Source organism: Diachasma alloeum, unplaced genomic scaffold, assembly GCF_001412515.2.
Source record: "Diachasma alloeum isolate Michigan unplaced genomic scaffold, Dall2.0 Dall_scaffold_00394, whole genome shotgun sequence".
Classification (NCBI taxonomy): Eukaryota; Metazoa; Arthropoda; class Insecta; order Hymenoptera; family Braconidae; genus Diachasma; species Diachasma alloeum.
Window position 1 is genome coordinate 306,135 of NW_021680533.1, and position 14,065 is coordinate 320,199.

Sequence of the window (14,065 nt, forward strand, 5' to 3'; positions counted from 1 at the left end):
ATTCAAGAATATCAAACATTCCACCAAATCTCGTACCCAAATCCGGTCTTAACATTTTTGATATTTCTTTTTTTGGCGTTCTATGTACTATTTATGTATGGAAAATGATATTTCTCCAGAATGAGAGGTGTCGCGCTTTATTAATACGGATTTGCACAATTTTACTATTTTACCTTAATTTTTTTCAATTTACACGATAAATGCTTAAGGAAAAAATTGAAAATCTGGTTTTTGATAGTAATTTTCCTGAATTATGAAAAAATTATGGTCCTTCTTCCCCACACATAATATTTTTTATATAATTCTCTTCTGATTGGTCTACGGGACATCGAATACCGCAATTTTATTGTTCGGAAGGGTAATTGGGGGAGTATTAATACGCCATCAGTAGTAATACCCCAAGAGCTTCAAAATTATCGGCTACTTCCCGATAGCTTCGTCGGAAACAAAGCTCGAGGTGTATTTGTCGAATTATTTTTCCCAATCGTATTTTGACTAATCAAAGTACAGTGGATAACATCAGGAGGTGAATTACGGAAGATTTGAACAGATTATGTTACATTGCTAGAAATTTTTTTAAATTTCATGGGACATGTTATAGTAAATCTCATGAGAGGGACATTGAATCAAATTTAGAGAAAAAATGGTTATGAAATTTCCGTAATTCCAGAGCGAAATGTGGTTGTAAGAAATTTTACGGAACTGTCATGTAATTTTTATCTAAAATCACGGAATTTTTCCAGAGCGTGCCGTAATTTTTACTTGAATCTCCTGTGAAAAATTACGATACCGTCACTTAAATTTTCCGAGTCCCTTCCGTAATCGGTGAGTGAACTGCGAGTTCCGTAATTTTTACTGAACGTTTTTTCTCCGTGCAGTGGAACAGGAATATTTGGAAACAAAGTGACATGAATTTTCAATTTTTCCTTGAATTTTCCTGATTTTTCTGAATTTTCACAGAATAATTGAATCGAAAAATCAAGTATTTTACTGATTTACAGATCATTTGAACAGAAAATCTATAGAATATTTGATTTTTCAATGACAAGATTTCCTGAAATTTCAGTGGAACTTGAACACGATAAAAATTTACGCAATTTGGCATGGAAAATTCAGACGAAAATTTTTAACACTGTAATACAATAACCCGACTCCCTTAGACTGTCAAATACAAGATTCGATCTGAAATGAGCCGAAAAAATGAAGAGCTACTGCGAAGTATTATAAAAGCTAGCAGGAAATATCCGAAATAAAACTGTCGGATAGCCTCAAATACTGCAATCTGATTGGTCGCATTTCGATTGGGAAAAATAACCATTGCAAAAATCGAAAAACAAAACGTAAATCGTCACTACCAATATTGGCCCCAATTACCTATTTAGCCCCAATTGTCGTCCCGACAATTTTGGGGCCAAATTCGCGTACGATATGTGGTGGAATGTACACTGAGAAAAAAAATTTCTAAGAAATAGAAATTCTATGATTGATCCAAATCGTTCATCGATTGAATAGTCGCAAAAGAAAATGCTATTGTAAGAAACAAATATCGATTTAATTTTAATGTTTTCGATTGAAAAAGAATGAGATCAGTTGTCTAAACTTTTTTTTTGTTGCTATCTACTTTTCAGTACATACAAAGCAATGTCTGTATTATCAGATATCTTCTTCGAATAAAGCATATAATTATCCAATTTATCAGCGTCACGATATCCCGCAAAAGAATATCTGTTCGATTGAAAGCAGAATTCATAGATGCAATAAAATATTCATTTGGCCTATGAGGAACATATTGTTGGATACTCATTGATGCGAGACTTTCGCGAAGCGCAGTTTCTTGTTTACGACAAACGCAATTCTTCATCATTTGAACTGATTATTTTTCCATTGCAATTGTGAAAAAAAAATTATTTGCGCCAAATCCGAAGCGTTTGAACTAAACCAAAATTGAATTGTATGAAATCGATTTTGTCGCAAAAACAAGTATTTTCTAAATTCGATAGAATAAACAAAATATACTATACTATAACAAAATCGATTTCATACAATCCAATTTTGGTTTAGTTCAAATCGATATTTGTGTCTTACAATAGCATTTTCTTTTGCGACTATTCAATCGATGAACGATTTGGATCAATCATAGAATTTCTATTTCTTAGAAATTTTTTTTCTCAGTGTATAAAAAAATATTTGATGGAATGACCTATAATGGTCCATTTCTACGAAAGCATTTTCTGTTCATGAGAGCAATATCAGGTGTTTGGGTTTGATTTAATTACAGATGATTAAAAAAGTGAAGTGGAGCGACTCTTTTTGATTGTATTAACGTTTTTCTCGCAAAAATCGGAGAGTGAATGAGTTGACCCGAGATAATTACTAGGTATATTTCGACGGGACAAAGAGGAGTAAAGAAGATGATCATTTGTGTACGAGTTTGTGTACAGAGGTTATCGGGATAAATTAGAGTGGTGTTTATAGTTGGAGTAGTGGGTAATTTTTTTTTATTGTTCATGAAATTAGAAGTAATTGTGAAAAAATCAACTCCAATAGTAGTTTTCGATGAGCTTCCATTGAAAGTTTTTTGTTGAAAGTGGATAAATACTTTGAATCAGAATTAATTAAAAGCTTTTTAACGAATAATTCAAAATTATCTATCTATCTCAACACGCGCGTTTGTTATTAATCTAAATGCCAATTTGTTTTTTAATTCTTATCATAAAACTTTAAATTAATTTCGATAAAAAGCTTTTCATTCTCTGTATTATCCGCGGGCTTTTCAATCAATATGCACCAAGCGAGATTAATTGTTACAATTTCATCGCAGATTCCTCAACTATTTACATTTATTTTATTGGTTGTGAAGTTAGAAGTCGTTTTGTCGAAGCATTAACTTTAAGGATGTTTAGCCATTTTCAGCAAATCTTATTTTTTCATGTGCAAGGAAAATTCGATAATTTTTTTGGCTGATAGCAGAACATGTGTAACTAACTTCTTTGATGTTAAACAAACATTAATCGCAATAGTCTCGCCAAAAATAAATAAATTGATTTTTCTTTATACACGACCTCTTATGGGATTTATGTTGAAATTCATAATTCACCTACTATAAGACTTTCAAAATAGAAATAAAAACAGTAAGTAATGTGCCCGGGCATAAAGAGGAAATATTTGAAAGATTCTATCCCATATAAGCGCATGTTAGTGCATGCGTTTTGTGCATTTTGTCCACTGCATTTCTTAATAATAAACGTGGGTTGGTGGATTGAAATTTTTATCAAGATGAGGGAAATGACTTCATTTCTCAGAAAAAAAATCAATTTTTTTTGAATACTTGGGATTTCGGATAAACATCCTTATTAGTAGTTTTTGGTGAACTTCTATTAAAAGTTTTTTTTTTATTGAAGTTGATTAAAAACTGTGAATCAGAGTTAAGTTTTCCATCTATTCAATCTATTTCAATCTGAATGCCACGATGTTTGTCAATTCTTGCCTTAACACTTTTCATTAATTTCAATAAAAAGCTTCTCATTCGATGCATCAAGTGAAATTGAACTGTCGCAATTTCCTCAGAGATTCCTCAACCATCAATATTTATAAATTGACTATCACATTAAGTCGGTAACCACGTATCATCAACGGTTTATTCAATTATTTTTGATTGTCATGCGCAATCCGAGTTGTATATCAGTTTCGATTGGTGATTGAATTCAATTGAGTCGGAGGGTCTGTCGCTAATTCTATTCATGGGATCCAGCCATTCAATTCTCGCCATGTCGAATACATTTTCCATATTTCTGTTCGAAAAAGGTAATCGATATTGAAATTATATTCTTTCCTCGAAACCTCGGACCTCGGATTCGGGTATTCATTCGCGATGAAATTGTAGTGTATGTATCTCGTTAAATCGTTAGGATCCAGACATTTCTATTTATGCAGTCTACGAAGAATAAATTTCACTTGATATCCATGAATTAATTTTGGAGTACGTATGTTCAGTCATAATATGATTCCCTCAGCACTCAATAAATACCACATTTCAAGTAAATGAACATGTGTTTCCACAGAATCAACATGATATTAGGGCCCTGAACTACAGAGTGAAGAGGTTCAGCTAATAATTTTTCACAAAAACGGGTCAGGTTATAAATTTCCAATGTTGACAAGTGTGGAAAGTGGGTTAGTAGGTAATGTGCGCCGACTAACAGCGGAAAGTATCCCGACATTGGCCCATATCCGGCTGTTGCACACTGCTTCCCTGCCCCTCACTAGTGTCAAGGGAATTTGAAGAGATGAGGAAGGGGATGCGGACCAAGGGGAGAGAGCTAGAGGGATGGAGGATGTTTTCAACCAACTTCATCGGTACAAGGTCCTGACAACCCTGTCGAGTGCACTCGAACCCCATATCAAGTCTCTGGACAATTTGAGAACTCGTAACGGTGTAGATGTTCGTGAAGTTTTGAGGAAGTGCACCCAGAAAGATGACACATTTGAATCAAATAGAATTTTTTATTTTTGCTTCCGAATGGAAGCATTGCAATCCTTCGATTTTCACATTCTCTAATTTTGATTGGAAATGATGTAGAATGGTTTGAAACGGAAAAATACGAAGTTTGGCGACCATGTCTGTATGTGACCACGTCCAGTGCTACTTTCCCGGTGGTCAATTTTTATAAAATTGAGTAATTAAGCGGCTAAAGTAATTCCAAAAAATTTGAAATTTTGTCAGATTATAGGTCTTAATGAGTACTAACTCTGCGCAAAATTTTAGTCCGATCGATCTAATAGTTTTGGAGAAAAAACGATTCGTTTTTAAATCGTTTTCCGCAAATATCTTCAAAACTAGTGGACCGATTTCGATTTTTTGTTTTCAAAGTATTCGCTTCGATGCCTTCTCCCTAAATCAATCGAAACATATATACCCATTCATACAAAGTTTTCGAAAGATTCCAGTTTTTCCGTTTTTTTCATTAAAAAAAACTCTGTAAACACTCTAGCTTGTGCAAAAATGGAGATATCAACTTGAAATTTGGACAGAAAATTTGTATACGCGCTAATACGAAGTATTCAAAACATTGGAATTTTGATAGCACCCATGGAAGTGGCATCAACCATCTGAAATTTTTGCTGCTAGTTAGTGTTGTGAAGCTATAAACTTTTGTAATATTTCAGATCATTCGGAAGCCAGCCATCAATGTATTGATTGCAAAAAAAATAAGACGTCACTCTGTGACATGCTCACTGTCACATGACACGCTGTCATATCCTCGCTGACCCCTGCTTATTTTCACAATACATTTTTAATAATCTAATGTGAAAAATTTAAATTTTAGTTTTTATGAAGAACAGTTTCACAGGAAACTTCGCTGTTCAGGATACTTCACATTCTCCAGAAAAACTAATCTCTCCGTAAAATTTCACGTTTTATCCTAGGTAATCAATTCATCTCAATTCAAAGTATGGGATAAACTTTGATTGAAGCATTTAATTAACCTGCGTCGAAAGTTATCCATTAAAGTTAATCAATAGCTGTTTATGAAGTTAAATCGGTAACTTTCAATTAACCTCAATTAATTACCATTCACAAAAAGTTCTGAATGTTTCACGACATTTCAACTCTAGGCTAAGTTAGGATTCGAAAAATAGACTGAAGCTTCCATTTCGAGATAAAAACAGAAATATTAAACTTGTATTCGGGCCGTCGAGCTCTGATTCTTTATCAATTATGCGCATATTGAGAGACGTGGACTCCCCCCGTCCATGACAATGTTCTCATATTAATCGCAAACTAATTGAAATTTTCATGCTTCTGCGCCCAATCGATAAATGACAATTGTTTTTTAACGCGCATTTATTTTCTATCCCATTTTTGCCGCACAATGTGGTCACCAGGATAACGGTGCATGGGTGTGATTGTCACACGGCTCGAATGCTGTTTCACTGGTGTCCTTGGTGGTTATGTTACTGCGCTAACTGCGCCCACACCCGTTAGATCAATCTTCCTCATGAACGAGCATTATTTATAGCCAAGTACCTACGTGCATGTGTTTATCAACGTTTTCATGTGTAGCATGGCTTCTTATACTTCGAGATGCATGAGTGATCGAATAATCGGGCATTCATGCGAAATCGAAAAGAGATAGCTTCATCGTTAATGACAACAAGTAGCATCCACAACAAGTTGAGAATTAACATCTTGAGCGTCTTTAACTGACAATAACTGGAGATGGACAGGGCCAAATTCCCCGTTTTTTCTCAAGCTTAAAAATGACGGGAAATCGCCGAAATCACTGAAATCAAATAATTTCAGCTCGCCGAAATCATCTCCGGAATCACGCGAAATCGTTTGAAATCAACGAAATCATCAAAATCGGTAGCGCACTGACGTAGTACGAACCGTGCAAGTAATTCGTGATTTTGAAATTGACACGCCAACGATGATAATAAAATGCCGTTGTAAATCTCACTGCTATGGTTAAATGGTAAAATGGACCGCTTTTCATCGTAATCAGCTCAAGATTGGCGGAGTAGAATCAAACGAATTCGTTATTATTTGATAGTTAATATTGCCATTTCTGATTTTCATAATTTGGCACAACCCGTTTTGCCCCCACCTCTATTATTCATCAACTTTATTTTTCTGAAATCACTGATTTCGAATTAATTAAATCATTTGAAATCATGACATCACTTTCCGTAATGCTCAAAATCATCGAAATCATTTTTTTCCGAAATCACTGAAATTACCGCTGAAATCACCCGAAATTGACTTCATTTCGAAATCATGGCGATTTGATCAAAATATATTGAGAATTGTGAAAGTTTTTAAATACATTTTTTTCAATTGTCGATAGCTCGAGATCAGCTCAATGAATCCCACATTTTTCTTATTTTCTATTAAAGGTATTTTTCAAACTTCGATTTGAGATTTGACTTATCGAAAGTCTCGTTCGTTCGGGGCATATTGAGAATTTGCGACGGCCCATTTTAGGGAGTTTTTTGTGAATATAATTTCTCATAAAATTCATTAGCCGTTATTGTCTTTTAATAAAACAGTTAAGTTGATACATTGACTTTGACCTCGCACCTGTTCGATTATGTTTCAAGGTTACACGTGAAAGAACCGTTTCCACTGAGACCCGACTATATTTCTCCATCAATAGATTCTTTGATTTATTATTAGAGGTTGAATAATAGAAGTTTGTCAATTTTCGCATGAATTTCATAGGCATTGGTTTTATTAATTGGCTAATTGATAGGAGGAATAGCTCATTATCTCCCCCATTGAACAAAAATACAGAGTGACCATGGGAATACGGAAGAAACTAAAGAGAAACTGGTGGATAGACGGATAGTTTTTGAGAAGAGAGAAAGAACAAAAAAGGCCGAAAACGGCTTGGATGCAGCTGTCGAAAAAACGGTCGGTTGTACAATGCACGGATTCGGACCAGCCTAATTTCTAAAACAGTTTGTGGCCCCCAATCAGACGCTCCATTGTACCACAGGAACCCAGGAAGGCTTTTGCAATTTTTTCCCAAAACATCCTTCTCGTTTCAACTTCACCTAATGACCGCTGAGGATTTAATGCGTTTTTTATCTTGGTTCCCGAGTTACCTTGCTTTTAAAATTTTCAGAAACTTCACTGGTTTAATGTCTTTTCTACGACCGAACGTAAAATCGAAGAGTTAATAATATGTATTATGGTTTTCGGACTGAAATATAATATCAGAAATCGAATTAACCTAGTTAAGTACGCATTTATAAATACAACGAATGGAATATAATAAAAGATTAGAATAAATAAAAACCCGTGAATCATCACATAGGAGTTATCAGATACCAACTCATCTCCAAAAAATATCAAACATCAAATGATATGTCAAAGATGTTCCTCAACTATAATAATCAAAGCAAACGTTGAGGGGATACGTCGGTGAAATTTAAAAGTCTTCAGTGGGCCTTCGGACCCATTCAACAGTTTATGATATATGACGGAATATGGAAATAACTAAGAAAAATGGCAGACCCGATCGATTTTGCCTCATATAACCACGAAAAACTTCATTTTTTCCTGTTTTTACCTTAAAAATGCTTCTTGCGTCCTAGTTTTCATACGATTTTAACTTTTTTCTTTTAAATGTTCGTTACACTTCAGAGAATAAAGTTAAGCATCTGTTTTACTTTATTCGCAATAGATCATGAATTTAGAATTTTATAAATTTTTCGCGTCTCTAGAGTACAAGAAAATTTATGAAATTCAAAATTCGCTTTGAAAAAAAAAGTGAGAAATCAAGAGACCCTAAGTATAAACCGCTACGTTAGAATGTGAATAAATATTGGAAATAAACAGTGATAACAACTCGGATGCATTCACTCTTCCTTCTCACTAAGATATATCCGTATGTTGTTATTATTGTTTATTTCCAATATTTATTTGCATTCCAACGCATCGGCTTATAAGGCGCCCTGATTTCTTACCTTTTTCCAAATTTAGCGATCACTCGACCACTATTTTTCAAACAAGTCTACGATTTGTTTTTTTCATGTTCAGTGATATTCCATTTCATCGAGTGATATTTTCAGATAGAAGATTTTGTATTGTTATGTGTCTCACATGCGATATTCATTGTTAATATTATCGCCTCTAATATTATATTCGAGCGATGAATAGGGTTGATGTTCAATTCTGTAAATATTTAAATCAATGAATTTGATAATCCAATGGCAATGAATAATTGTTCAACGAATTGAGGATGAGATTTGTTGTAGGATATGTTAATAATGAATTGGAATTATTCACCTGCACATGTTGCGGACTACAACTATAGTTCATCAAATTGAAACGAAAATAAATCAGGGAAACTGTGAAATTATTGTCATTCCAGTGACCGTCCTTTACTCCTATACTTTCAAGGATAACATTTATTTTTTACGCGGAACTTAATAATTTTGGAGATGAAAAATAACTAGAGATTTGAAAATGACCCTCATTTTTAGGTCCCAATTTTTAGATGGGATATGACGATCGCAGAGAATCAATGTCACAAAAAGTATCACAAAATTAAGAAGTCATCATGATATATCAAAAAGTGTCATATTTTTACTGCTATTGAGATGGAATATGACGGTTACATAAGATTTATGTCACAAAAAAGGTTATAATCGACAAGTGTGATCAGAGAATTTTATCAAATCAAAGGACTATGACAATGGACTTTTCATCAACTTTTTTTTATTGACGGTCAGTCGATAATGTTGTCACTAATTGGTGATGTGAGGAAAATTTTGTGGCAGACCATCTACTTAGTTGGGATATGACCATCATATCATAATGTCATAATTTGGTGACAACATGACAGAAATTTCCATAGCTGGCCTCTGTCATCTGACAATCATGTGACCGTCATATGACGTGTCATAAAATTTGTGCACATTCCTACAAATAACCAATATACCTATCTGATAATTCAGAAAGAATGCCGTGGTCCGTAGACAATGCGTTTAGGGGTCTCCTCAGTAAGGCAAAACGGTGATAGGCGCGCGGGTGAGTGGAGCGTAAAATGGTTAAGTTAGTGAGGTTATTTTCGAGAGACGAAACATCGAACATGGCGTACGTTGGATAGTGACAGACATCACGCCAATTATTTTTATCGTTAATTTATTCAACAAATTACTGGCAAAACTCGATGAGACTTCACTCCATTATTTTTGAGAGTTTAATATAAGTAAATGTAGCTTCCTTTGTTGGCTAGCACATTGTCAACAGGGTGAGGGATAAGGGACAAAATTTCGTTTCTAAAGCCCATGTATAAGCAGAAATTCGAATGATTAATTGAATTTTTTTTACAATTTTCCTTTTACCATTTTTGATTATTATATTACATATTCAATTCGCTAGCACATTGTCGTTTTGTGGCGAAAATTACTGAGGAGACCCCTTCAATAAAACAACAAGATAACTATTCATCATTTATGAAACCCGCGGCCTTTTCTATTGATTGCAATGGGTCAATGGGTTATTGAAGCATTTGCATTTTACTCCATAATATTCAATCTTTAACATCTATACCTTGTTCATCATTGTCTTCATCTTCTAATTAGTGATGCTGCGAGACGCGAGAGAAACGAGACAAACGAGACGAGAAGAGAAGAGTCATTCGAGACAATGACAAAAACGAGACGAGACGAGAAAAGCCGGTCGAGAACGGGAGAAATGAGAGTCGAGAGAGCCTCTCCCTCTCTGCCCCACTGTGTATTTTTTTACATGCAAATTGCATTATAGATACGAGATAGGGCGAGGCGAGACGCGACGAGAGAATGGTTTTCTGGCAATGAGACGAGATAAGAAACTGCATCTTTTCATCTCGTCTCGTTGCCGCGTCTCCTGTCGCGGCATCACTGCTTCTAATTCTAATTCTTCAGAAATCACGAACAATCGGGGAAATATCTCCGACATTGGACAATTCCACTTCAACAGAAATTCATAAATACCTCATTTTAGATTAAATTCTCGAACAAAATGCAGTTAAAAGAAACCCTGAGAGATTCTGACATTTCGAGGGAGTGGAAATGGCCCATAAAACCAAGTGCTCGTCGCTACCGCGCAATCCAGGGAGATTCACGCGCAATTCTCATGTGTTGTCGTCGCGAGTTAACATTGTGGAGAATCGAGAGCCACAAGAGACTGCATCCGACCCGAACCACCAAAGTCCCAAGAATTTTTCGGCTACAGCCCATCCTTCCCTTTTTTTTACTTCATATTTTGTTTATTCCATTTTTTTTCTCAACCCAACGGATTGCAGCCTCGTCACTTTGCAGGGGCACATGCAGGACGAACGCTAGAGAAACCAGTTCCTGTGTCGGGTTTCTGAAAAAATTCAAAACGGAATAACGCAGAGTCCAGTTAACCTTTTCTCGTCCTCGGAGACTCGCGCCAATCGCGAAAATGAGAGGGAGAAATAAATCAAAGGTGGAAATAGAATAACACGGGGTGCGGGTAAACCCGTATGACTGTTAAACTATTTACTTTCTCTAATTCAAACGTAGGTCGAGGATTTGCATGTTTCAAGGACATTTCGGATTGTTATTCATTAAATTTACGCATTCATGAGGAAAAAATTACGAAAGCATTGAGTGAACCATTTCAAATGGCTAAACGACTTGGAAAACAAAAATAATCTCAAAGGCATTAAAACGATGAACTTTCATTGAAGTAAATATAAAATATGGTCATCTGAAGTGGAAAAGGCCTAGTGAGACAAACTATATTGGCCAGTCCCGGCTGCCTCATAAAGACCTTTAATTTAGTGTCACGCCTGGTTTCGTGGGGGTCACATATTTCGAACCCTCTTTGAGCCTCAACAGACAAAAATATACTGTTCATCTGGTGCAACATGTATGATGGAATACGCAGAAAAACACTATGCGAATTTTCCGCAATCACTAGACGGGTTTTACGCATAAACTCCGCGAACCTAACCCTATGAGTAAAGTTCGATTATTTATGCGTAAAATACGCATAAAGCGTGCATTGAGTCTGCCCACTTTGTGCGCATTCTACACATAGGGTCAAGTTCGCCGAGCTTATCCGTAAAACCTGTATAGTGATTACGGGAATTCCACATAGTGTTTTCTGTGTGTATAAAGCACACTGAGAGAAAAACAAACACGTACTCAAACAAGTCTTATTTGGGCCAACAAAATCTCTAGTTGAAAATTGCCAAAAAAAAAGTTGTTTGGTTCGAATTTGAAAGTCTCAAACATGAATACAGTAGCGAAGTAGTCAAACCGTTTAAGTCGATTTTGGCTATTGGCCAGTTTTCAATGAATATCTCGAAATGAAAGGGAGATTTTTCTCATAAACTTTTTAGTAGCGCTCACTTCGCTCTACAAAAAAAGTTATTATGAAATTTCGCTATCTCACTTAAATTCAGAAATATTTCTGGAAAACTCAACTAAAGACTACATTAACTTAAACCATTTGACCACTTCGCTACTGAATAATTGCTCTGCTTTCGACGACAACGAAATATTTGGCTCAAGAAGCGGCTAATTCACACGAGACGGTGCCTTTTCAGGATGAAAATATCTCATATAGAGGAAAATTTATCAAGAAATATTTTGTCCCTAAGTTACAAGATTGCTATCATATCATTATTACTGTTTCATTTAAGCGTTCATTCCTTGTCTATGATTATTAGATAGCCGAAACGAAGAACTCCTCTCCCTTGTTTCGCATACACCGAACATTCTTGGGGAGCAAAATACGTATGGGAGTATCGAATAACAAAAGAGTAATGCTGGAAATGGCATTTCATGTGTGTACAGAGAATTCATTTTTTTTATTAACTATTAAATCTATTTCTGTGACGACAATTTTTCATCTCGGCACAGTTTCTGCATGTTTGCCACAAAAAATCCTTTTTTGATCATTTCCAAAAAAACATTTTCTTGGCACAAGTAAGACTTGTTTGATAACACTGTAATTTTTTTCTCAGTGTAGGATATATTTGAATACATCTACGGTCAGATGATCATCCAGTCGTCATCTATATTGTTGGAAATTCTTTGAAAATTAGTTGACAGTTATTCGTCAATTTTTAATGATGGGGCCTTAAATTGGGTGGGAGATAAAGGCCACTTCAAGCTTGCCATTTTTAAGTTGGAATTTTTATTGAGGTTTAGGCACGTCAGTCAAGGCCCTACGCTGGCCTTTTCCGCACATATGTCAGCCATCATGGTGTATCATTCGAAAGGGGTTGACTGAAAAGAACCTCAAGTCAATTGAAGAGGGCCACTTACTCGACGTCTCCTAATAAAACAAGAGTATTTCAATGTTATTTTTAAAACAAGGGTATCTCAAAATGTGAAAACTTGTTGTTCGCATCCATTTCTAAATGTCATGGAGTTCGCAAATCATTTTATTTCTCTTCCAATGTGAACTACCTCATGTTATTGGTACTTTTCGATCCGTATCATTTGTATAGCTGTCAAGAGAAGGAAAACATGACATTTGAGAAGATTTTTCACATGAATTTTGGGATACCCTAGTCTTAACGCGAATTTTGAGATACCCTTGTTTTAATAAGAAAATTGAAATACCCTTGTTTTATTAGGAGATGTCGAATTGTCCTCAACTGGTATGCCATATTGACGTCACTATAACGCATTCGTAATGCTTCATTGGCCCAGAGTGGTGCTGTGACTCTCATTTCTATTGGTGAAGTGTGGATATGCGCACGCAGAGTCTAGATTAGGCTAGGTTAGAGGCTATCTAATATGACTTGTAAAACCTCATCACCAATTCCTGATTTTTTTAATGTTACTGAACAAAAAATAGCACATCGTTTGGAATAAGAAATGTACGGAAAAATCATACGTTAATAGCAAAAACCCCGAATGTTAAGTGTTTTGTATTATTTCCTCGAAAATAACATAGAACAAAACAAAAGTGATAAAAGAACTAGAGATGAAGGAGTTGCGAGAATAAAAATGAGTAAAAAATAAGTGGTGGTGGCTGTCAAGGTCAGCCACATGGTATAGTATAACGAAGAGAAGGCGTCTCCGTGTTGCTATCTTTTCTGGTCTTTTCGCTGCACCACGCGCCAAACAAACATTTACATCTTTCTCGCACGTCTTGGGGTACGAGAGGAGGGAGAGGGGAGGGAATATATCTCGCTCTACTTTTTTTAAATTAGTTTTTAAGGGGTCTGATATTGTTGAATTTACGCACTCATGATTCAGATATATTTCTGGTATAATTCCGTGATTATGGGTTTATTAGTAGTTTTATGAATGTGAGGTCACTTCCGGATTTGGAGGGCGATTTAAATTGTGTGGTTGTATGTGAACTCTAATGACTAGATAATATGAAATTCTTCACACAATTTCTGTTAATTTTGAATCCAACGCTAACTTCCCATGAAACCACCATTTTGATTTTAATGAAATCAAAATGGTGGTTTCATAAAATGGCCGCCAGGGCGGCAAATGATGAATCACCTAGACCGATATTCCATGCCAGAATTGAGGAAAAATTGGATTAGTGCAAGTATGGATCACCGATGTTATC

The 14,065-nt window shown here is 35.4% G+C and overlaps 1 protein-coding gene across 1 annotated transcript in view; it reads left to right on the forward strand.

Annotated features, from left to right (window-relative positions):
* Positions 1-14,065, forward strand: part of LOC107041938 (retinoic acid receptor RXR) — a 63,746-nt gene that overhangs the window by 7,178 nt on the left and 42,503 nt on the right. The window lies entirely within an intron of this gene.